At 45.1% G+C, this 25,133-nt stretch overlaps 1 protein-coding gene across 1 annotated transcript in view; it reads left to right on the top strand.

Moving 5' to 3' along the window:
- CACNA1E (calcium channel, voltage-dependent, R type, alpha 1E subunit) overlaps nucleotides 1–25,133 on the top strand; it is a 421,935-nt gene that overhangs the window by 133,670 nt on the left and 263,132 nt on the right. The gene's annotated exons all lie outside the window — the stretch shown is intronic.

Below are 25,133 nucleotides of genomic sequence, written 5' to 3'. Positions count from 1 at the left end.
GGGAGGAAGGGGCAAGGCTGGAGCTGGGAGGACCAGCTAGCAGCCTGTCTTTTACATGTTTTACTGCCTAGAAAAAAAATGAAGGCTGGAACCTGGGCTGTGTCGGTAGCACCAGAGAGGAGGGGACAGATATAAGAAATACTTAGGGAACTTTAAAGTTGTCGGGTGAGGGAGAGGAAAGAACCAAAGGTGAATCTCACGATTAGGGGATGGTGGCGTCCTTCACTGTGAGATAATGACACACTCCATGGGGACAGTCTGGCGTAGGGAGGTGATTCTGGCCTTGTGAGTTAGATGTGCCCATTGGACCACTGTGTGTGGCACCCAGTAGAGAGGCTGGAGCTCAGGACAGGGTCTGTGTATAGCTGGTGGTTGGAACCATAGACGCGAGTCCGAGCATCCCAGGGAAGGAGGCAGAGTGAGCAGGGCAAGGACAGGCAAGAGGACCCCTGCGTTAAATGAGTATTAAAACTACGGGGCACCTGGGAGGAAGGCAGGGAGAGAGCCAGGGGTTTGGGGAAGCAGATTGGTGGAAGACCACTGGCAGGCAAATGAAAGGAAAAAAGAGTTTCCAGAAGGGAATGGTTACCAGGGTCACATGTGAGGAAGGAATTCACTGCTGACATTTGTTTCAGAAACCCTGACCTTTTTCTCTTCCCTTGCTAGAAATAAATGCCTTTGCTTGGTAGCGGGCAATAACCTCCAGGGACTGGCATCATTATTGCTCCATGCCTTAGACTCCGTATGCAAAGTCCCTTCTGGTCCTGGGCTTTTGTCAAAAGCAGGGAAACAGTCATCTTTGGGCAGTTTGTGCTGAGAGGGAGAGGAGGCTGGGTGCGAGGGATCGTTGCCTTAATTTTAGCAAGACTCTGAGCTCCTTGGAAGGCGAGCTTTATTTCTACAAAAATAGAAAGTATTATTATTATTACATCCTCGCGCTGTATCAGAGCCAAACACTGGAGTCCTCAATACTGTATTTATTTCTCTGGGCTTTTGGAGGGGTGGGGAAGAACGGGACATTTAGGTTGCTAAGTGATTGTGCTTCTAAAAATAATGAGATTTCCCAGTGGCTCCTTCTACTGTGTTTTGGTTATAGAGTAAGAGGATGCCAAGGTCAAGTCATGGATGACGGGCCGTGTCTCAAGGTGGCCAACAGGATGGGGCAGGACAGGATAAACTCTCCCTCTAGGTCCTCCTACCTGCATCCCCATAGGGCCCACTACTTTGGGAAATTGCAGGAAAAACTGGGCCTCCCCCTGCTTGGATTGAAGAGCCTCGCCTAGGCAGCCAGCCCCAGTGGTTGCCATGGTGACGGTGGGTGGCTGGGGGCGGTGGTGATGCAGCGTTTGGCCTGTGCAGCTGAGGTCCCCAGCGCAGGCTGCTTGGAGCCCAGGCTCCTGATGCTCCTGACGGTTCATTTAGGATTCCAGAGGGTCACTTGCTGCAGTGTCGAAATCTTCAGACAGGCCGCCAGATCAGCCAGCTGAATCCTTCATGATTGAATATGCATCTTGCAGGCCAAATTTTGGCAGGTGTTCATGGGATCAGGAGCTCCACGGCAACCTCGATGGGGGAAGGGGTGTGCAGAAGAGAGCTCTGCGCAGGGGAGAGGGGCTGGGATTGTAGACTCTGAGGATGGGGAAAGGCCTTTAAGATCACCTAGTTCATCAGTACCTTCAATAACATCCCTGACAGCTGGTCACCAAGCCCCTGCTTGGACTCTCCTTGTGATTGGGAGCTCACTTCTGGGCAAGGAGCACCATTCCACTGTTGGCTAGGTCTTAGGTTTTCCCCCTCCCTCCCTTCCTTCCTCCTTCCTTCCTTTCATTTTTTGGCAAAATTCTGGCCCCTTCTAATTTGATTCACTGGCTCAAGTTATGCCAAGAAGAAAAGCAGCATAAGCTTTCATCCAAATGACAGTCACTTGCCACCAAACAAAACATTCATACTTTTCTCAACTGACATCATTTCAAGATGCCTTGTGATGCCCCATTCCCCAAATTTCTCAGTATTCGTCTTAAAATATGACACCCAGAAGTGAACGCAGTGCTCTAACTGGTCCGACAAATGCAGAGTACTTGCGGGTGATATGCACGTTGGCTGACAGGAAGCTTGTGATTTTGGTCATTCCCAGGTCTTTCATTGTGCATATGAACAGCTGGCACTGTCCTTTACTTTTGTACTTTTTTCACTATTGTCATCCCAGCTGTTGACACATGTTGAAATGGATAGAAATAATGACAGGACTCAGAGGCACAACTCAAGAGGCCTCCCTGCAGGTAGAGACTGTAACATAATAACATTAATAGCTAATGTTTGTTGCCTTTATATGCATCTGTCTGTCTGTCTGTCTTTCTAATCGATCAGTCACTGGCCTTCCGAGATGATTGCTAGCTTTCTCGTTAGGAAGTGGAACCACAGAGAGGTTAATAAGTTGCTCAAGGTCACACAGGCTCTAAATAGCAAAGTCAGTATTTGAATTCAGTCTCTCATTCACTGGTCAGAACACAGACTCACCCCATGGTACTCTCTACCTAGGTGACAGTGAAGCATAAGAGATTTTGTCAAGGGCTGGTGCTGAAATCCAGGGATACCGTCTCTCTAGCATTTCCCTGATCTCTTCGTCCAGTAACCCTGTTTAAAAAAAAAAAAAAAAATGAAGGTGAGCTTGGGTCTGTTTATTCTAAGAAATCTCATGCTAATTCCTGCTAATGAGGAACACGGCAACAGTGATAGTAACAGTCCTTACATTTGCTGAGCCCTCGCCTGTGCCAGGCGCTGAGCTAAGCTCGTCCCATGTGTTGTTGGATCATCTTGCTTTCTCGTGCCCACAGACCATGTACTGATGTACGGCCGAATTCTTCTGGGATTGATGGTGAGCTCATTGGTTATCATTCTAGACTCTTATTTTTGGAAATCAAGACATTTGCTTGGATTTCTAAGGGCTCTGTTTTTATCCCCAGTTTCTCACAAGCTGCCGGTTTGGATGTTCTCTCAGTGCTTCTCAGCTAGCATTGAACTTGCGAGCTGGAGGCTAGGTCCAAGTCTGGCTCTACTACGGCTTTTTCTTGATGGGACCGACAGCAAATCACTCAACCTTCTTGAACATCAGTCTCCTCCTCTTTCAAATGGGGACAATGATCTCTATATCCCCAGAATATTTCTAGGGATGCTGAGCTGTTCACATGGCAGAATGTTTATATAAAAGTGCTTTTCCAGACTTCAACGTTGCAGACCTATTTGCAGACCTATTTGTTATTTAAAATGGCTAGGTGCTCTCCCTTTCATTATCTCCTGTCTGGGTTTCACTCTTAACAGAAGCCATCCTACCCTTTTTAGTTATGTTTTATATTTATAAGATACTCAGAAGTCAGTCTGAATATTGGTAACCAGACCCAGAAAGGGGGACCCACCAGCTCTTCCCCATGGAGTTGTGCTTTCAGTGGAAGCAATGAAATTGCAGACTTGAGAAGGCTAGGGTGTCCTTTTAGAGATCTCTCATCCAGAGCGAAGCTTCCCTGCCTGCTCCCCATCAGCAGAAATCCTGAAGGAGCGGGCCACGTCGATCCTGGGTGGAGGGGACTGTGTACCTTGACTTCCATTTTCTTCTTTTTCTTTCTGCTGCTCCCAGCCTCAGCAGGCTAATCCGATGCCACCTGCAGTTTCTGCTGGTGTTACTGTGAGAGAGAGGGCTGCGTACAGAGAACAACCAGCTGGTGCCCTCTGTGGTACCAGCAGCCCCATTTTCTCATTGGGAAAACCAAGGTACAAAGGAATGGGGTCAGGACTTACATGGTGCACGAAGCCAGCAGAGCCAGGAGCGACCCTCTTTCGTTCCCAGACTTGGCTCTTGGAAAATGTGGTCCACTAGATCGTAAGCTCTAAGAGGCAGGAACCATATAATGTATTTACACAAATGCATGGTAATACCGTGTAAGCATATATGCACGCAGGAAGGAATGAACGAGTAAATGAAGGGGAGAATTCTTTTCCACTTGGACCGTGACGCCTGCCAATCTGAAGAACACATGGGCTTTCTTAAGCTTTGTGAAGAGGAAGCCCAGAAAGAAGTCAGAAAAGCTCCTTCGGTCTTTACTCTTTCAACCCTGTCTAAAGGCGTGAAATGTTCTAAAACTGATGGAAACGTGGGCCTAGGCTAGAGAATGATTTTGGAGCGACCAGTGTGTGCTTAGTTCTGTAGCTGCTGTTACCAGCTTTATTGTTCCAGTGATGATGACTACGTGTCCTCCTTCACCTGAGGGTGCAGCCGCAGAGAAGGACACGACAGCAGGAAGGACGCAGGATGGGTTTTGGCTTCACCTATGTTTACACTAGAACAGTCCAGGGGGTCTTTCCACTGAGAGTCTTGCAGCGTGGCACGGATGCCCTTGTCGCTAGGGAAGGAAGGGATGCATACACCTTGATGAGAGGTTTACACTAAATGCTCTGGCCCCAGGACAATGAATTCTCATATATTTTATTCCAAGGTATTCAGGGAAAAGTACTTTTGCTTCCTGGGGTCTTTGCGATAGTCCCTTGTAAAGAGAGAATATAAATAAGAAAGCAAAACTTCAGGCTCCCTTCACGACCGCAGTAGCCCTTAACCGCTGAAGGGGACACGGAGAGGGGCCTGTGGGAGGAGACAGAGCAGGCAGCGCATCCCCCCTGGACACGATTCCCCAGAGGCCCCGGCACTGGCCTTTGGCTGCCCTCCTCCCTGTGATGGCGCCAGGACCTTCTCCCCCGAGGAAGGGCCACCCCTTTCTCTACTGCATGTGCTTGTAGGGTGCACGGCCTGGGGCCACATTTAGGGGCTGGTGGAAGAAGTCAGGACAGGGGGCACCGTGGTCATATTGAAGGAGCGAAGCGCTGAAGCTTCCGGTTCTGAGCGGCTCGGGTTCCTCATTACCAGAGTGAAGACAAAATGTGTTCAGTGCCGCGGCTGCTGCTGCTACAAAGAAGTGTAAAAGAGGGGTTTGGAAGGAGAACCAGGAGAATTTGTTAGTTCACAGCCTTTCTTAGAGTTCACACAGAATTTTTAGTTACCCCCCGCCCCCCATTTCTTTTTTTCAAGTATGGCAGAGAAGGTGCGATCAGCAGGCGCACGGTGTGGCACAGGGAGCTGAGGCACGCCCCTCCTCGCCCCGCCCTGGGCGCCGGGAGAAGGGGCTTTGGTGGGGTCTGGGGGGTGTTTGGGTGTCACCTCCAGGAGCACGAGGGATCAGCATTCCCACTGCTCTCCTCCCTGTCACCCTGGGTGCTGGCTGCTGGATGGCTCAGCCTGCTGGTCCCCAGTAGGACTTTTCTGACGGTGCCATGCAGAGTACCCGATTATGAGGTCGCTTAGAAGGGCACAGAGAGGAGCCAGTGACAGATGCGATGGGATCAGTAGAAAGGGCTGCTGAAGAGGCCTCCGTGTGTTACTCACGAGCACCTCCTGGTTTTTCTGTGAAGCCTTAGTTTCTCTGTCTAGAAAATGACACAGCAAGGCTAACCCTACCACGATCACCCTTTGCCATCTGGTCACCGCCTCCGTTCTTTCTGACAGCTTCAAACTTTTTAACAGTCCCTGTGCTGACAGCCTTGTGGAGCAGGCACATTCTGCGGGCATGCCCAGTGCTCCGGGGAGACCACGGTCATGAACTTCCCTTCACCCGAGTTCAGAGCCTCGTGCCCCGCAGCAGGGCTGCGGCGTAGCCTCCAACTTGCTTTGCTCCCTTGGCCTGGTGCCTCTCCCCTCCCTGTCCACTCTATGCCACTGCTGGGCGACCTTCCTAAAGCACAGCTTTGCTCACGTTATCCCCCCGGTTGAACACGGTCCGTGGTCCCCATTGGCGTGAGAGGAGGGGGCCGAACTGGCTTAGCAGCACTTTGTGGGGTGTGTTGAGCAAGCGAGATCTCTGCCAAAAGGGGTCACAGCCTCTGGGCCTGCCGTGACCAGGGTTCAGGGTCCTGAACGAGATTCCGACTGCTCCACTTTTAAACCCAGTCCCGGCCAGATAGCCTTTGCAGTGTTTTTGAAATTGGCACTACCTTTGAAGAGCAAAAAGGAGTGGTTGCACGTGAAATTGTCCAGAATAACTCGGGTTTGGTCTAAAGAGTGAGTTACAGAAATGAGAGAAGAAATAAAGATGTCAGCCTGGAAAAGAGAGTAATTCCAGGAGCAGATGACACTTGTCTCGGAACACTTGAAGGACAGTGTCGAAGCGACACTGAGAGAGGGTTACTCTGGTAGCTGTGAGTGCAGGGCTGGGCTGCCCACCACTGCAGTAGTGCGGACAGAGGCCGGGTTGCCCTTAGCCCGGGAACTCTCTATAGTGTCTTGGAGTTTGGGCTTGGTGTTTTTCAAGATCATTTCCAACATGAAGTTTATCTGTTGACTCTTTCCTGTAACAAACATTTATTGAGTACCTACTATGTGCCAAGTACCTTACTCCATATTGTGCTAGAAATACGGCACAGGCATTGCCCTCAGAGAACTTAGTCTAGCAGGACAAAACAGGTAAGAAAACTGAATTGTAAGAGAAGATTGAGGAATAGGGTGGTTCGGGAAGGCTTCCCGAGGGAAGTGCATGCTGAACAGAGAGTGTCGAGGAGGAGCAGGTTCTACCCAGCCGGGGCAAGGTGCCTGCGAGGGCACTGAGAGGTCAGAGTGTGGCACTGGTAGGAAACTGTGATGAGTTCTGGCGACTGGAGGGTGGCGGCGGGGAGGTGTGGTAAGAGGCTAGGAGACGAGGTGGAGGCCAGATCATTCTAGAGCTGGTATGGAGACAATGGAGGATCTAAAATGGGAAACCACGTGTCAGATTTGAATTTGAGAAAGATCGCTCCATTAACGGAGTGGAGACAGGTTACAGGAGGAGGGGGCAGGGAGGCAGAGAGAAACCCGTCGGTGTTCTTGTGAAAAATTATGCGGACGTTGGCAACGGGGATAGAGAAATGGAGATGTTAACAGAGAGAAAGCTACAGGAGTTACTATAAGATGGTCTCTCGGGAAAGACAGAAGAGGTAACGTTGGAGTTGAGACCTAAGTGACGAGAAGGAGATAGCCATGTGAACATGTGCGACTAGGGGAGTCCGAATGGAAGGACTAGCGAAGCCCTGGAAGCAGAAATTAGTCTGGAATATTCAAGAAACAGGAGGCTGTTGTGGCTGGATCGCAGGAAGCAGAGGAGGTAGTGGAGGGAGATGGGTGGAGAGGGGGAGGCAGGCTGCAGATGACACAGGCCTTGGTCACGGAGAGGTGTGGGTGCTGTCCCCTCCCAGGTGTGACGGGAAGCTGGAGCGCTGTGAGCTAGTTGGTCTGATCTATGGTCTAGAAAGTCCACTGCCCTGTGTGAGGAATGGCTTGCACGGAGTGTGTGCAGGCCAGAGACCCTGTGGGGGCTACTGCAGCGTGGACGTGCCCAAGGGGGTGTGGTATTGGGTATGCAAGGAGAGAGGTCTGTTCTAGAGATAAATAAAGGCTGGGAGTCGCTTGCATCCAGCGATCCTTGGAAGCTTGGTGTCTATGAGGCCATTGTAGGGTGAGTATGTGGAGTGAAAATAAAAGAGGAGAGAAGCATGTGTGAAACTTAGGAAACATGGGTTTAAAGGGGAGTGGAGGAAGAGGAGTAGCCAGTGGGGAAAAGGGTAACTCAGGAGGAATTTCAAAGAGAGGGCACTAAATAGTACAGAATTATAAAAGTGCTGCAATATGAATATCAGCAAATACCTATTGAATTTGGGGACCTGCAGGCCACGGACACCCTTTGAGAGTCATTTTCATGGGGTGGTGAGGGCAGCAGCCAGGTGGTGGTGGCTGAGCCGGTGTGCACCAGCTTCAGAAGCTGGACAGTGCAGCGAGGAGGGTGGAGAGGACAGCCTGGGACACAGGGAAGAGCAAGGGGTTGAGGAAACCAGGACAGGGGCTCCTCTGCACACGAGGAAGGACACCACCCACTCGTTCCGGTGGACGCCTCAGTCTGCAATTGGTATCAGAAGGTTTTTATTGTGTTCAGGAAAGAGCCAATGTTGATTAGAGACTTTTTTCTGTATTTGTTGAACTTCACTCATATTTAAAATGTATCAATCAAAACCTGTGCTGTAGTTCTGGATGAGAATGTAAACTCTCCTTTCAGTTCAGCGGTGAAGACCATATGGTCTTTTGTGAAGACCATATGAGTTACTCTCTCTGTCGCCACCTTCAGAAGGTTGGGGAGATGCTGCAAAAAAGCTTGCCTTTTTTTAAAAAAAATTAGTTTTTCTGATTATAGAAGGAAAAAATCTGGAAAGTCCAGATAAGCATAACGAAAATACAGATAATGTGTAGTCCTACCACCTAAAGATAATCACTATTACCATTTTGGTATATTTCCTTCTTGTCTTTTTTTCTTTTTCGTGCATTTCACACTGTTGAATTTATATTGTAGGTAAAATATTTTTCCCTTAAAACGATACTACTTTTCTTTTTAAGAGTATGTGAAGCCTTATTCCACGTTATTAAAAGTTCTGTAGAAATAGCATTTAAAAAACTGCGTAATATTCCACTGAGTGCTCTATATTATATGCAACTATTCCCCTGTTGTTCAAACTCTAAGGACTCTCTGTGGAAAACCAGTATGAAGGTTCCTCAGAAAATTAAACATAGGATTACCACATCATTCAGCAGTTCTGCTTCTAGGTATATACCCAAAGGAAGTGAAAGCAGCGGCTTGAACAGATTTCTATACCCATGTTCATAGTGGCATTATTCACAACAGCCAAAAGGTGGAAGCAACCCAAGCACCTGTTGACAGATGGTTGGATGAATAAACAGAATGTGGTTTATACACATGATGGAATAGTATTCAGCCTTGAAAAGGAAGGAGAATCCTGATACATGCCACAACACAGATAGACCTTGAAAACATTCTAAGTGAAATAAGCCAGGCATGAAAGGACAAATATTCATTCCATTTATGTTAGGTACTTAGATTTGTCGAATTCATAGAGACAGAAATTAGAAGATGGTTGCCAGGGGCTGGTGGGAGGGGGGAGCTCTTGTTTAATTGTGCAGAGTTGTAGCTGGGGAAGATTGAACAAGTTCTGGGGATCGATGGTGGTAATGCTTGTACAACAATGTGAACGTACTTAATGCCACAGAACTGTACACTAAAAAATAGTTGGACATGGTACATTTTATGTTATGGGTATTTTACTACAATTAAAAAAACAAAAACTAAGGATTGTGACCTCTTCTGAAGTCAGATTTAGTAGGGTATAATTTGCATACAGTAAAATCCATCCTTTTTAGGTATACAACTCTATGTGTTTTAAAAAAGTGTATACAGTTGGCTAGCTACTACCATGATAAGGATGTCGAGTATTTCCATCACCCCAAAAGTTCCCTCAAGCCCCTTTCTGATGGGGATGAAAAATAGTGCATGCAAAAACTATTTTGGAGACAGTTTGGCAGCTCCTTATAGAGTCACACATACACTTAACCATTTGACCCAGCAATGGATAGTAAAGTTCATTCTCCCCATCCCCAGTCCCTAGTAACTATGATTTGTTTGTTCTTACCTTTTTGCCTTTTCTAGAATGTCACATAAATGGAAGGAGATGGCATGTAGCCTTTTGATTCCAGCTTCCTGCACTCAGCATGATGCCTTTGAGATTCATCCATGTTGTTGCACATTCCAGCGGTTCATTTCTTTTTATTGCTGCCTGGTATTCAGTTGTACAGATGTATCACAATTTTGTTTATTTACCAGCTGAGGAACATTTGGGTTGTTTTCAATTTGGGGCAATTATGGATATAGCTGTGACAAATTAACTATTCATTGCCCGGTCAAATGGTTAAGTATAGGTGTAACTCTATAAGGAGCTGTGAAACTGTTTTCCAAAATAGTTTGTGAATGTGCTATTTTTCATCCTTGTCAGAAATATATGAGAGTTCCAGTTGCTCCACATTCTTAACAACATTCGGTATTGTCAGGCTTTTTATTGTTTTGTTTCGTTTTTGTTTTAGCTTCTAATAGGGGTGCAGTAATAACAAGTGTGGTTTTGATTTGTATTTCCTTAACAGTTAATAATGTTGCCTCTTGTCATATCCTTGTTTGACCTCCACGTCTTTCCTTGCTGAATTGACCGTTCACTTCTTTTGGCCATTTTTAAATTGGGTTGTTTGTTTTATTATAGTTGTGGGTGATTTTTAAATTTTTTTTACCATTATAGATAATGTTTCCACGAACAATATTGTATGTAACAATTTGTCGTCATTTTGGAGTACGTACTTAAAGTAATTTCCTAAAACTACTGGGTCAAAGAGACTGAACGTCTTCAATATACTTATGTATTGATTGTCCAATGGCTTTGCAAAACGGTTGCACCAATTTACTGTCTTGCTAGCAGTGGCAATTGGATAGGCAGAACAGGCAATTGTGTTGTCTTAATTTGAATTTTTTTCAATTCGTTGGAATTTTTTCGTATAAATATTAAATAGTCTATGTCCTTTTGTGAATTGTCTACTCTTTTTTTGATACTAGATTGATACAGAAATTTGGCATGGTTTTATCTGTACAGGGTCAGTTCTAGAGTGTGTGAAGCTCAGTGTCAGGATTGGCAGTTTACGGTATTTTCATTTTTTCATAAAATATTAACTTGGTCTCATCCTGGTTTCTTTTATGCTCAGAGGGCATGAGCCAATTTGCATAGCTGACAAGGTAAAAATAACTTCAGAGCTGAAGAGAAAGATCATTGCCCTCAAGTTAAACTTGGACACTGGTGCCAGCACTTCTGCGAGGGGCAGCATTCTCTTTGTCTAGGCTGCATGATTTATAAAGGCACTGTATTGTTCCGTAAAAATAGAAAGAGGTGTTCTTTTACATTCTTCTATGAGAATATGGCCGTGCCACTTAGTTTCCCTGTTGTGAGAGTAACCTCTTGATCTCTCCAGCAACGCAGCATTTTATTATTTACAATGAAAGTATAATTGAAACCACTTACTTTGTTTGCGACTACGTATCTCTATCAAATAAATTTGGGAAACAAACAGTTCCCGAATATAGGCACAATTCTTTTTAATTATTAAAATTGCTTGTATTTTATTGTACTCCAAATAGATGGTATGGGATGTGATATGACTCAGAAGTACTAGAATGAATTTTGGTTTAATGACTCTAAAAAGTGAAAAGCATTTTGTTTTCTCTGACAAATATCCTAGTTCATTTTGGGGCTTTATAGATTGTTGATATTTTACAAGAGCTCTGTGGCTGCCTCTTCATCAAACACGGTAATTGTAGGTTTGCCTTCTATGCAAGTATGGGAAGTTGTATGGGTATTTTTTTTAATACTTGTCACACTAGAAGGCGGGTGGCATGTGCTTGTCATGTGGATCAAGCTCTCAGACATTGTAGGCAGAACTAGGAAAGTAGAACAATGGACAAATGTATTTTTTCTAAAATTTATGGATTTATGATTTATCTGAAAGAGTCATTGATTTGAGAAAAACTAAATAAACTAAAATCAGATTCTTTTAAGCCAGTTGTTTCTCAGACTGTCAAACAAGAAAAAAAGCCCCCCACGTTTTATAGTATTATGGAAAGTTAGAGTTTTAATACTTAGGTTTTTCTTTTCCTCCTACTTTGAAGAATCCCTTTGGTCAACTTTCCACCCAGTGTTAACATACTCATCGGTGTTTCATGTCTTGGGAAGAGGCCTCTGGCTCTCTCAAGGATCATGAATGAGTATAATTTTTAAGACTTTCAGAAGCTAATGAGGGAGCATTGTTTCACTATCTTAGAAATTAAGCCACTCGCTAAGATGACTTCAAGAAAAAAGATTGCACATTCTCTAATTGGTATATTGACTCCATGCTGGGGGCATAGTTGTGAGTTCTTCCTTGTTTTTCATGTACAGGCACAGCTCAGAGATATGGTGGGTTCGATTTCAGACCACCACAATGAAGTGAATAGTCCAGTAAAGTGAGTCATGTGAATTTTGGGGTCCTAGTGCATATAATAAAAGTTATATTTACACTGTACTATAGTCTGTGAAGTGCACAATAGCATCATGTATGAGGAAACAATGTACATGTCTTAATTAAAAAATGCTGTATTGCTAAAAAATGCTCACGATCATGCTAAGCCTTCAGCGAGTTGTAATCCTTTTGCTGGTGGAGAGTCTTGCCTCGATGTTGACGGCTGCTGACTGATCAGGGTGGGGTTGCTAAAGGTTGGGGTGGCTGTGGCAATTTATTAAAATAAGACAACAATGAAATTTGCCACCTCTGTTGACTCTTCCTTTCACGAAGGAATTCTCTGGAGCCTGCGATGGTGTTTGATAGCGTTTTATCCACAGAACTTCTTTCAAAATCGGAGTCAGTCCTCTCAAACCCTCCTGCTGCTTTATCAACTAATTTTGTGTAGTATTCTAAATCCTTTGTTGTCGTTTCAACAATATTCACAGCATCTTCACCAGGAGTAGTTTCCTTCTTAGTAAACCACGTTCTTTGCTCATCCATAAGAAGCAACGCCTCATCCATTTAAGTTTTATAAGATTGCAGCAATTTAGTCACGTATTCAGTTTCCACTTCTAATTCTGGTTTTCTTGCTGTTTCTACTCCATCTGTAGCTATTTCCTGCACGAAGTCTTGCACCCCTCAAGGTCATCCATGAGAGTTGGAATCAATTTCTTCCAAACTTCTGTTTATTTCGATATTTTGACCTCCTCTTGTGGATCATGAATGTTCTTAATGGCATCTAGGGTGATGACTCCTTTGCAGAAGGTTTTCTATTTATTTTGCGTAGATATATCCAAGGAATTACTGTCCATATTAGCTCTACCCTTACAAAATGTATTTCTTAAATAATAAGACTTGAAAGTCAACATTACTCCTTAATCCATGGGCTGCAGAATGGATGTTGTGTTAGCAGGCATGAAAACAACATCAATCTCCTTGTATTAAATATATTTCCAAGGTCTTGGGTGACTAGGCACATTGTCAGTGAGCAGTGATATTTTGAAAGGAATCTTTTTTTTCTGATCAGTAGGTCTCAGCAGTGGGTTTCAAACATTGAGTAAACCATGCTATAAACAGATGTGCTGTCATCCAGGCTGCGTTGTTCCACTTATCGAGCACAGGCAGAGTAGATTTAGCATAATTCTTAAGGGCCTTAGGATTGCTGGAATGGTGAATGGGAATTGGCTTCAACTTAGTCATCAGCTGCATTAGCCCCTGGCAAGAGAGTCAGCCTGTCCTTTGAATCTTTGAAGCCAGGAATTGACTTCTCCTCTCTAGCTATGAGAGTCCTAGATGGCATCTTCTTCCAGTATAAGGCTGTTTCATCTACACTGAGAATCTGTTGTTTTGTGTAGCCACTGTGATCAGTTATCTTAGCTAGATCTTCTGGCTAACTTGCTACAGCTTCTGTATCAGCACTTGCTGCTTCACCTTGCACTTTTATGTTATGGAGATAGCTTCTTTCCTTGACCTACTAACCATCCTCTGCTAACTTCCAACTTTTCTTCTGCAGTTTCTTCACCTCTCTCTGCCTTCATAGAATTGAAGAGAGTTAGAGCCTCACTTTGGATTGGGCTTTGTCTTCAGGGAATGTTGTGGTTGGGTTGATCTTCTATCCAGACCCTAACACTTTCTCTATATCTTCTATCCAGACCCGAACACTTTCTCTATATCAACAGTAAGGCTTTCTTTTTAATATCCTTCAAGAACACTTCCTTTGCATTCACAAGCTGGCCGACTGGCGCAAGAGGCCTAGCTTTTGACCTCTCTCAGCTTTTGACATGCCTTCCTCACCAAGCTTAATCACTTCTAGCTTTTGATTTTAAGTGAGAGACATGCAACTCTTCCTTTCACTTGAACACTTAGAGGCCACTGTAGGGTTATTGACGGGCCTAATTTCAATATTGTTGTTTCTCGGGGAATAGGGAGGCTCCAGGAGAGAGAGAGAGAGAGAGACAGAGAGACAGGGGAAAGGCCAGTTGGTAGGGCAGTGAAGACACACACAGCATTTATTAAGTTTACTGTCTCATGTGGGCACAGTTTGTGGTACCCCAAAACAATTACAATAGCAACATCATAGATCACTGATCACAGGTCACCATAACAGATGGAATAGTAATGAAAAAAACTGAAATATTATGACCAAAGTGTGATGCAGAGACACCAAATGAGCATGTGCTGTTAGAAAAACAGTGCAGGTAGACTTGCTGAATGCAGGGTTGCCATAAACCTGCAATTTGTAAAATAACATAGTATCTATGAAGTGCAGTAAAGCAAAGCCCCATAACATGAGGCTTGCTGGTATCTCTCTTAGCTTTTGTGGATCTGGCCATGCCAGTTCTATCAACTTTCCTGCTTTGGTTTTTTTTCTCTATGGTGTTATCTAGATAGAATAGGTGAGTGAATTATTGTGAGTGACAGAAACTGAGCTTGGATAGGTGGAGCAAGGAGGGGTGTCTCAGGGAAGGGATGTCTCGCAGAACCACCACGCTGCAGAAAGCATCAGGAGATGGTCGCACCCCAGGAACTGCAGGAACAGGGCTCGGCTCTGGAAGAATTCCTTCCTTCTTTCACCCCCTCTCACCTCTGTGGGGTCAGCTTTATTCCTCCCTCTCACCGAAGCCAGCTTTCTTCTGTGTGAGAAAACATGGACGGCAATAGCTCTCATGCCTTTTATTTCATGGCTTCAGCTGCTGCAGAAGAAATCAACCAAACGCTATTGGTCCTAAGTCCAAACATCCCAGGGAAGGAACTCCCTGCCCCTGATCCTGTTAACTGTGGCCAGCAATGCCATGTCATAACATTGTCAATTTTGGAAAGACCTGTAGGTGGGAAGCGTTATTGTTGAAGGAAGAGGAGCCACTGGCCATGTAAACACGAGGCAGCCAGTCTGTATGGGCAGTGTTGGATGACACATCTCGTCTCTGGAATCTGATACTGGTTCATTAGTGTATTCTTGCAACACGGCCAGTGCCGGGGGCTTGGCCCCCACATGGATAATTAGCTGGATTCTTTTCCTCGGCCTGACCCTGCTCTATCCCTGATGAGCCATCTCAAAACTGCTTGTTCCTGGTCCTTAGGAGGACCTGGGGAGAGACAGTGTGTGGGTGGTGGATCATCAGAAATCCCTCACCACTACCAGGAAAACAACTCAAAGAACATGTATTTATGTTAGTGAGTTCTTATAATGTGGGATTTCCCTCTCCAGCAATTCTCCTTTTTTTGCCAACTCTCTGTAGCACACTTTTGGTAACATTCATATGATACCGTAATCATAGGACACCATAAGGCTCTGCAGAGAGGCAACTCTGTGGTTGTCCTAGAGAAAGCATTTGTCAGATATACGTGCCCTTGGGATGTATTTCTAGCTGTTAGCCATTATCTTTTGTAGCTACTGAAATCACTCCAATTTTGGAATCTAACTTTCTGGGTTTGAGTCTCAGTTGACCATTTACTATCTCAGTGACCTTGGGCTAGATAGTTTCTCTCTCTGAGCCTTAATTTTCAAACTTATAAAATGGAGATTGTGATACCTGTGTGGAACAGGGCTATGTAAACTGTGAAACAACAGTGAGATATTTTTATTTTCATCATCATCATCACGTGGGCCTGAATGACAGCTACAGAGTTTCTCCCCATCTCTTCGCATTTCTCCTTGCTGTATCTGAGTGACTAATCAAGGACTTTCTCAGAAAAGAGAAAGAAACCCTGGCCTTTGGGTAGGAACTCAACCTTTATTTCTATTCTACTGAGGTTAAGGAAACAATACTCTTCTTTGTGCATTTCTATATTCTTCTTCTGGCATCATTTGAGGAAACTCTTCTTTTGGATTAATGCTTCCTTTGGAGACAAGTTGGGGTCAAGCTTTATGCACTCCTTGGGAGGTGTTTAAAGAAGATGGCGGAAAGAGTGTGTCTTTCCTCCCAGCGTGGCTAGGGGCCAGTTGTAAAACACATGCCATTGCCTTTAATCAGGCTATGAAGCTTTGCTCAGTTTGAAGGAGTTGCTATCTGAGAAGTTGTCCTGCAGTGGTGGTTCTCAACTAGGGGTGAATTTTGCCCCCAGAGGACATTTGACAATGTCTGGAGACATTTTTGGCTGTCATAACTGGGGGTGGGGAGAGGACTTGGCAGGAGGAATTGCTACTAGTATCTAGCAGTTAGGGACCAAGAATGCTACCAAATATTCTGCCATGCATAGGAGAGCTCCCCATAACCAAGAATTATCTGTCCCCAGATGTCAATACAATCTGTTCTCCTTGGTGTGATGGTTTGATTGTTGAGCTTTCTTTTGGTGGGAAAAGACAGAGAGGATTTTTAGGCCATGATTTTTGTTCTCATCAGAAGTCATGTTTTGGGACCGCTTTGTAACCACTAAGATTCTTCTGAAATTTAATTGAGAACCCAATTTTAAATTCCAGAAGGGGTTGCCTTACTTGTGTCCAACACAGAACCAATTGTTCCTTCCTATAAATGGCACAGATCTTCTCTATGGGAAAGGGCAAAGTGACCCTATCCTTCTTCCCTTCCTCCCAAGGAATATTAAGGCTTCTTGGCTATCATTTATTTTCTGTGGTCTTAGAAGAAAGTCCATGTCCAAATTTGTCCATAAATTAATTCAGAGCCATAAATGTTGAACACTATATACCACTAAGCCGACAAACAAACAAACAACAAAACCGCCAAACAAATCAACCAAACAAAAACAAATCAGAAACAGATAATTTTTTTTTTTTTTTTGAGGCAGAGTCTCACTGTGTTGCCTGGGCTAGAGTGCCATGGCGTCAGCCTAGTTCACAGCAACCTCAAACTCCTGGGCTCAAGCGATCCTACTGCCTCAGCCTCCCGAGTAGCTGGGACTACAGGCATGTGACACCATGCCCGGCTAATTTTTTCTATATAGTTTTAGTTGTCCGATTAATTTCTTCCTATTTTTAGTAGAGACAGGGTCTCGCTCTTGCTCAGGCTGGTCTCGAACTCCTGAGCTCAAACAATCCGCCTGCCTCGGCCTCCCAAAGTGCTAGGATTACAGGCGTGAGCCACTGCACCCGGCCAGAAACAGATAATTTTGAAGTTAGTGTGTATGTGCATGTATATGTGTGTGTGAGTGAGATCTCTCTTTGAGATTGCCCATTCTGGAGGGCAGCAAGATGTTATTGCTACTTCAGGTATTATAAGAGGTAACAGGTTTTCTTCTAGAATGCAGTTCTTGGAAAAGCATAGCAAAACCTTTCAAGGCAAATGATTTCATCATTCTGGGAAAATACCAAGAAGTTCATGGTAGCAATGGCTACCATGGTTCAAGGTAGCCATTCGTGTTGGTCCATCTTGTCCTCTTTAGAACAGCCTCTTTAGAGAGAATGTGAATGATGTGTATGGGTTGGTCTCTACACCTGGGTTCTTCAAGCTATGGGCCAACCCCATTAGAGGGCCATGAAATCAATGTAGTGTTGGTTGCAACCAGCATTAGGCATAAAAGAGGAATAATTGAAGAGAAAATATGAATATATCACACATAGAAGGAATAAGTATTATTTTATGAAACATTATATAATTTTGTGTATGCATATATATGGCTTGTGATATAAAATATATTTCTTACCATAGTCTATGATCCAAAAGGATGATTTGAAAATCATGCTGTATATGCTTTTACTTTTGTTGTAGAACATAGGTTAATAGAAGCCCCAAAGGGTATTTTTCCTTATAATTCAGTGGCCTGAGTTTCATTACCTGCTACCTGCTCACTCCTAAACCAGTCACTACCCAGGACAATGGATGATTTCCTTAGATTAGTCCATTTCTCATCACCCTTTCTGCGGATGCCCAGCCTCTGAGCAGCAACAGCCCCAGGGGGGCCTGTGGGGCTGGAAGGTGGTATCAATTCCGGCACAGAGACCAATGTAAATACCCAGTTATAGCAACTGGGGGTGGGGCTTGGGGAAAAGGAGAGAGATGAATGGTGAAATCAGGGACGTTCTTTTGGGCTCAGGGAAGCAGTGTAGTTAACCTGATGTTCCATCACCAGATTTAAGCTTGGAGTTCTTTGAACACTGCCAGACTTGGCCCAGACCCCTAACACAGCCGATAAAGTCTTCCTTTCCCAGTCTCTCTAGACTCATCCTTTTCCACTCTGCCCTGGTTCACTTGGTTCCAGCCACGCCAGCCTTGTTTCAGTTTTTCAGATATGCCGATCTCCTTGCTGCTGCTGGGCTTTTTCCTGCATCTGGGTCGCTCTTCCCACATTGTTTCCTGCTTCATCTTTGAGCACATGTGCTCCTTCCGCAGTGAAGCTTCTTTCCCTGACCTTCCACCTGCTGTAATTGTGATCTGTTCACTGTCTGTCTCTTTCGTTAAGTTCCATGAGGACAGCCACCGTTGCCATCTTGTTCTCTGTTGTAAGGCCAGTGCTGTCACACGCCATATGCTCAGTAAGCACCAGCCGGTTGTAGCCTGAGTCCTGGACTCTGGGATAGAGCCAAGCCTGAGGGTATCCAAGAGCCCCAGCATCGCGGGGATGGGGAGGAAGAGGCAGCTTGCAGAGGCTGGGAATTGGGCTGGGCCTGACATCTGTTTTCCCTCTCCCAGACTCATCCTCCTCCCTCAGATATATTTTGGTCAAGTTGATTTTTTTTTTTTTTTGGCTTGTCTCTATGTGAACAATTTGATACAGAGGGACTTTTTAAAAATAAAATGAAGTAAAGTCTCCAGAAATTGATTCCCAAATCAAATCACATTTTCAGTAATTTATTTAAAAGAAACGGAGAGCAAAACATTACGTTTAATTCAGCAGATTTTTGAGAGCTCATAATTATTTACACATGTGTTAAACCTCCCTTGGTTTGGATATCCAATTAGTAGGTGCCACGGGCCCAGTCTCAGCTCCACGGATGTGGCTGTGGGTGGGTCCTGCCAGTCTGCTCCAGTGTTGACACCCACTTATCCTTGAGGCAAGGGCATTTCTTGAGCACCACTGTTGCATGTTTCTTGGGAAGGGGCCATAGTAGATGGAGATGGGAAAGGCAGTTTCTGCCGTCAAGGAGCTGGCTTTGAATGGAGTTATAGAAAAACACAACTAATTACCATTAACAATCAGACTTCTGTTCTAAGATGTAAGAACAGTACATAACAGGGAGTTAAATGCTGAGCAGCTCTCTGGACGTCGAGTTAAAGGGGAGATTGGTGTGAGCTGCAGGAGTACAGCACCATCTGGGCAGGCTTTGGCTCGCAGGGTTTTAGAGCCTGGGGTGGTGGCCGTCTGAGAGGTCCCTCCATCTGACCACCTCATTTTGTAGATAAGGAAACGGATTTACTCTTTCTCTTCTTCCTTTTGCAACACCTGTTAATTAAGTACTTTCTATGAGCCAGGCTGTAGTAGACAGTTTTATTTTTAGTCCTCCTTTGCCCAACTTCTCCAGGGGCCCCCGATCTCCCTTTTGGGAGAATCTTTTATTGTGTGTGCTTCTGATGAGGGTCTTACCCACCTTGGAAGCGATGGGGGATTTGGGTGCAGGGAGACATGTGACTTAAGCTTGACCACATGCTTTTTCCCCATGACTCTTGACACTATGACATTAGGACGATTGATGTTTATATCCATAGCAACCTCCACATTGGCCTAAAACTCAGATTTCCTGGAATCTCTGACCTTTGCCAATTGTATCAGTTTCCCATGGCTACTGTAACACATTACCCCAAATTTGGTGGCTTGAAGCAACACACGTTTATTTTCTTACAGGTCTAGAAGTCAGAAGCCTGAAGTTAGCTTCACTGGTCCAAAATCAAGGCATCAACAAGGCTAGGCTTCTCCTTTCTCCTCGCCAAAGGCACTAGGAGAGAATTCATTTCTTTGCCCTTCCCAGCTTTTGTAGAGCTGCACTTCTGTGTTTCGTTCTCGGGACCTTCCTCCACCTTCAAAGCCAGCGAGCCGAGCATCTTGCTTCCGTCCTCACATTGGCATCTTCTCTCTCTCTGCTCAAATCTTCCTCTGCCTTCCTCTTATAGGGCGCTCATGATTGCATTTAGGGCCCACCTGGATAGTCCAGGATCATCTCTCCACCCCAGATCCCTAATCACATCAGGAAAGTCCCTTTCACTGTGTTGGGTAACATTCGCAGGTTCCTCAAATTGGGGCCCGGATATCCCCACCACTCTAAGGGTCCTGCTTCCCTGCTTCCCTGCCTGGTCTTCTGACATCCCTTCAATTCTGTGAACTCCTGATCTCTTCTCAGTATGCCTTTTTTTACGGTGGTGATGTTGATGGTTTAAGACAGTTAAAATTTGTTTCTCTTCCATATGACCAGCAAGCTACATGCTAAGTCAGCACTTATGTGAAGAATTTTACATGCATTACCTTTTTTAATCCTGTCATCAACCCTCTTAGGAAGGTGCTATCCCCATTTTGCAGATAGGAAGACTGTGGCTCAGAATGGCAATTGCATGAAGCCAGTCAGCTAGTGTAGGTGATGGAACTGGGATTTGAACTTGACTTATCCCTTTCTCAGAATTAAGTTTGGTTATCTTTTGATCGTAGGTCTTTTCCAAGGAGGGGGTCAAATGTCAGCTGGGCCCTGAGGTCTGAATCCTATTATTTAGGCAGGAGAGGGGCATTCCGGGCCTGAGGGGCGCTGGAGAGTGAGAAGTGACTCCAAGAGATGCTTTACAGGAAGGCCATGACAGGCTTTGGTGTCTGTTTGGAGGTAAAGTGGAGGAGAGAGGAAGGAACTGAGCACATATGGAGTGGTTTTGAGTGGACACAGAAACTCATCTGTGTGGCCTCTCCATGGGAATGATATCCTGACTCAGCTCTGTTGGGAATTGAACTAGGTCCCTTCCTGCCTCCCCATGGCCTCCTCACCACAGGGCTGGTTAAACACCTGACACCCCTGGCTAGTGTTAATCAGCCTTTTCTCACAGATGCTAATGAACAGAAGTCAGAAGTCTGTCAGAAGTCAGAAGTCAGAAGTCAATGATGTTGACCCCTGTCAGAAGTCAATGATGTTCTCTCTTGGTGTTTGTATGGGTTGAGGCAAACGGGTCATTTCTGGAGTTCAGGGCCAATGCTAGAAGACCCGGCTTGTGTCTATTCTCAGAAGGGAACTTGCAAATCTGTTTAGGGCTGGAACAAACAGCTAAGAGGGGAGCTCTTTACCTGGTCATTTCTGGTCACCACCTCAGTACAGTTGCCAAATTTAGCAGATAAACACAGGATGTCCAGTTCAATTTGAATTTCAGATTTCAGGTAAGCCACGAATATCCCATGCATTTTACAAATATTGCACTAAACATTATTTTTTGTGTAGCTGAAATTCAAATTTACCCGGGCATCCTATATTTTATCAGGCAGTCCTAAACCTACGCCTGCTGCTTCAGGGTATTTTCAGGCAGACAGCCGTGGACAGTGGAATGTGCCTCTGAAAAGAGACCGCAGACCTGGATTGCCAAGAAGGCTAAGAACGAACCCCAAAGTCCAAAGGAAAAGGAATGCAGGGTTGAAGAATTCCTTGGGTGACTGATTTGGTCCTCATGGCCTGGAGCATCCTTCTGTCTTCTGTTCTGTGCCACTGCAGTGTGGCCACAATGGGGAGGACTTGTGTCACATCACCAGGGTCATATCCATCCCCATTCTGTCCTTACCTGCTGACAACTAAAAGCAAAAATACACGAGGTAGGGCTGAGTTCTGGCATCCAACCGGAAATGGTTATTGAACTTGACTGTGTGCAGAAGAACAGGGTATCGGTGCTGGTGGTGGGCAGAGGTCTGAGCGTGCTCTCCAGCTGTCCTCTGCTGTGGGGTAAGGTAGGAATTAAGCACCTTTCTGTGTATGGAGCTTTCCACCTGGTTCTATGCTTACGGTGATGAAAGGAATGGGAAACAGCTTCTGTTGCTGAAGAGCACAGGTGTGTGTGTCTTTTGGGAGTGTGGAGCTTTTGGTTTTTTGTGCCCCCCATTTTGGTTTTCTTCTCTGTGGTCTCTCTGTTTTTTTGTTGTGTGTGTGTCTCTCCGTGTGTGTGTGTAGATATTTTGGCGCTGTTCTGCTGTGCGTGTGCTGTTTTTTTGTTGTTTTTGGTATGTGGGGGGGCTTTGCCTTCGGTTGTTTTTGGGGTTGTTCGTTGGCAATTTTTTGGTCTTTGTTGTTTTTTGGCTTTGGATTGAGGGGATTCAGTTTGCTTGCCCCTTTTGGGGCCCAAATTTTTGCCTTTGGTTTTTTTGGCACCCCCTTGGCTTGGGAATTGTTGGCCTTGTCCAGTGCTGGGAAAGCATCTCACAGCCTAATGGCAGAGTGGGAGAAGGATTGGCTTTGACATCAGAAGAGAACTGACATTGACTCCTGGTCTTGCCATTTATTAGCAATTTAATTTTTTCTGAGCCTTGATTTCCTCTTCTATGAAATGGAGACAATAGCAATTTTGGGATATTTCTGAAGATGTAATGAGATAACGTTTGAAAATGCCAGCAGATAGTAAGCACTCTGCACTCGTCACTGCCGTGTTTCCCATTCTCATAGCACTTTGTAAATACCTCTGTTAATGCTTCGTGGTGCATTACAATTATTTCTTTTATATGTCTGTCTCCTTGCACTAGGCTGGGGACCAGGCTGGCATTTCCTCCTGTTCACTTTCCCCCGGCACCCTTCCTAGGGCCTGGTACATAGAAGGCCTGTAGTTTTACTGGGATGTTTATACTTCAATACTTTGGTTTTGGTGGGAGGAAAGTTTTTTAACTTTCAAATCCTCTTCCTTCCCTCTCTCTCTCTAACTCTCCTACTGAGGACTGGACAGATCTTGCCTGTGGGATCTGCTCGAGAGCAGGGGTCTTAGAAGTATATTAGAAGATCCTCATTAGACCCTAAACGTTTGAGGATAAATTCCCAGTACCCCCCTATGTTCTTAAACACACATATGTTTGAGTAGCATCTTTGCTACCCTGCTCTTCTCATTAGTAAGATCTAGGATTTCTGTGGTATTTCTCTCCTTTTGATCTTTGCTTCAACAGATTTATTCATTTCCTCAGTGCAGTTCAAGTTCAATCCACCAAGCATCTACTGAGCACCTCCTGCTTGGCAGACACTGGGCTGGGTTTGGGGGTGTAGAGATGAGCATGGCATTACCTCCGTTGGAGGCATTTCGGGTCTAGTGGGAAAGACGGATGAGAAAAAGTTTCTCTAGGATGGGGTCAGGGCAGTGAGGGAGGTGGGCTCATTGTGGGAGCACAGAGCAGGGCTCTTTCTGATTATTTTTTTTCCCTCTAAGAATCCCATTGTTCTTGCTTCTAACAGGTGGACAGGGCAGCCGAGCTGTAATTTCTGCCCGCAAGGGCTGTTTGGATGGTGGCAGTTAGAAAGCAGCCAGTGGCTGCCGTGCATCAAGCGAAGGCCCAATTGCCACCCCTCCTCCACTGGAGGAAAGAAGAACATTCTGAGTGCCAAGAGCGCACAAGGCCACAGGCTGCGTGGCCCTGTGCGGTGGGGCAGGGCTTGGGCGAACCTGGGGACAGGTAGACTCAGCCAAGGGCCATGCTTGCTACATGCACGGGCAAACCTCAAGGCTGGCAGAGTGAGACCCCTGCGACAAATACCGTGTTTTTGCTTCTGTCTTTGAAGTCGGCTTGACTTTCGTTCTCTTTCTCACATGAGCTTTCCTAGCTCTCTGACACTTGCTTCTCCACCAGGTTTTATTTCTCCTTATTCCTTTCTGATTCATATTCTCACTTTTTTTTTTTTTTTTTACCACTCACTGTCCTATCATCTCATTCTTCTTTCCTTCTCCCATTTTTTTGTTTCACTCCACATGTGAGCCTTTTTTGCCTTTTAAAATTTTGTCTTTCTGCCTCTACCTCCACATTTTGAAGCATACCTGTCAAACTCGGGGTTGGGGAGGAAATTTTCATTCCCAACAGCCCTTTGGGTGCTATGAAAGGGCATCTTGTGTTATGTGGGTGTCCAAGGAAACAGAACTCCAGCGTCTGAACAGGGTAGACTCTGCACACTGTTTGTGATGCCAGGGGAAGGAGGGTCCCCACCTGGGCAGCACAGGACACGCAGCGCCGTGACCTTACCTTTGTTAGACGACATCGCAGATCTGGGATCCTGTTTACTGCAGTTCTCTGTCACCACACCTGTCCTTGACGTTTTTTTAAATCTCTTTCCTCTTTCCTTATTTTTTTCTAATTCTGTTGTATTTTTCAGTTCGATTTTCCATGTTTCTCCTTGCTCTTTTCTTTCCCTCTTAGTTTGTCCCTACTTATTAGAAATTATATCACCTCCTCCATGATTTCTGTCTTTGGTCTTGAAAGATAGAGTCAAAACCAGTGTAGAAGACTCTGCTTCCCGAAGTCCCTCCTTCCAGATGATGCCGTGGAAGTTTGGGTTGGGAGAGGCGCAGATGACTTGGAACACCTCTCTAGCTCCTGGGACTCTGTGTGAGAGCGGGATTTCTTTCTGTTTTATTCTGAGGTGGTATGGACATAGAATTATGGAATCTTAAGGTTGAGAGAAATCTCTACGGGTCATTTAAATAAGCTTCAACCAGTTTAGGAACCGTCTTTACTTCCTGAAGATAATTCTATACCCTACTCTTGAATACTTTTAATGTTGGGACGTGTACTACCACATAAAGCATTGCTCGTTCTGCAGTTCTTACTTAAGATCACGTTGTCCTGAATCTGCATTATTTGCGCCTTCCTGGGGTCCTGCAGCCTAAACCTCTGATGCGGTTCTCTTCCAGGTAGTGGAGACATGTCAGATATTGAAGGCACTTCCAGGCCTTCTTTCAGACTTGAAATGTTTCTAAGAGGCCCCACCAACAATAATTCAATGAAATAAACCATTCTTGCCATCCTTTGGCTAGATAGAAAACCCATTTTTCTGAATGACTCATTTCCCAGTGGTTCTGGGTAGCTGAGATTGTTCTGGAAAGGTTATGAGGGAGAAACTTTCCTTCTTCACAGAAAGAAGAATAAAATTAGAAAGTATTATTAATGTCTGTGTTAGACACAAGGCCTGTTGTGCGCATTATAATTTACAGAATATGCTTAATATTGAATACCATGCCATTTTGTTTTTATGACTAGGCCATGTGACCCCCCTTATTTCATAGATGAGGAGGTTGAGGCTTGTAGAGGTTGAGTGACTTGTGGCAAGTCACCCGGT

The sequence above is a fragment of the Propithecus coquereli genome, unplaced genomic scaffold (assembly GCF_000956105.1).
Source record: "Propithecus coquereli isolate 6110/MARCELLA unplaced genomic scaffold, Pcoq_1.0 Scaffold146, whole genome shotgun sequence".
NCBI classification, from domain to species: domain Eukaryota; kingdom Metazoa; phylum Chordata; class Mammalia; order Primates; family Indriidae; genus Propithecus; species Propithecus coquereli.
The sequence above is the reverse complement of the archived record's forward strand: the minus strand, read 5'-3'. Positions and strand labels throughout refer to the sequence as shown.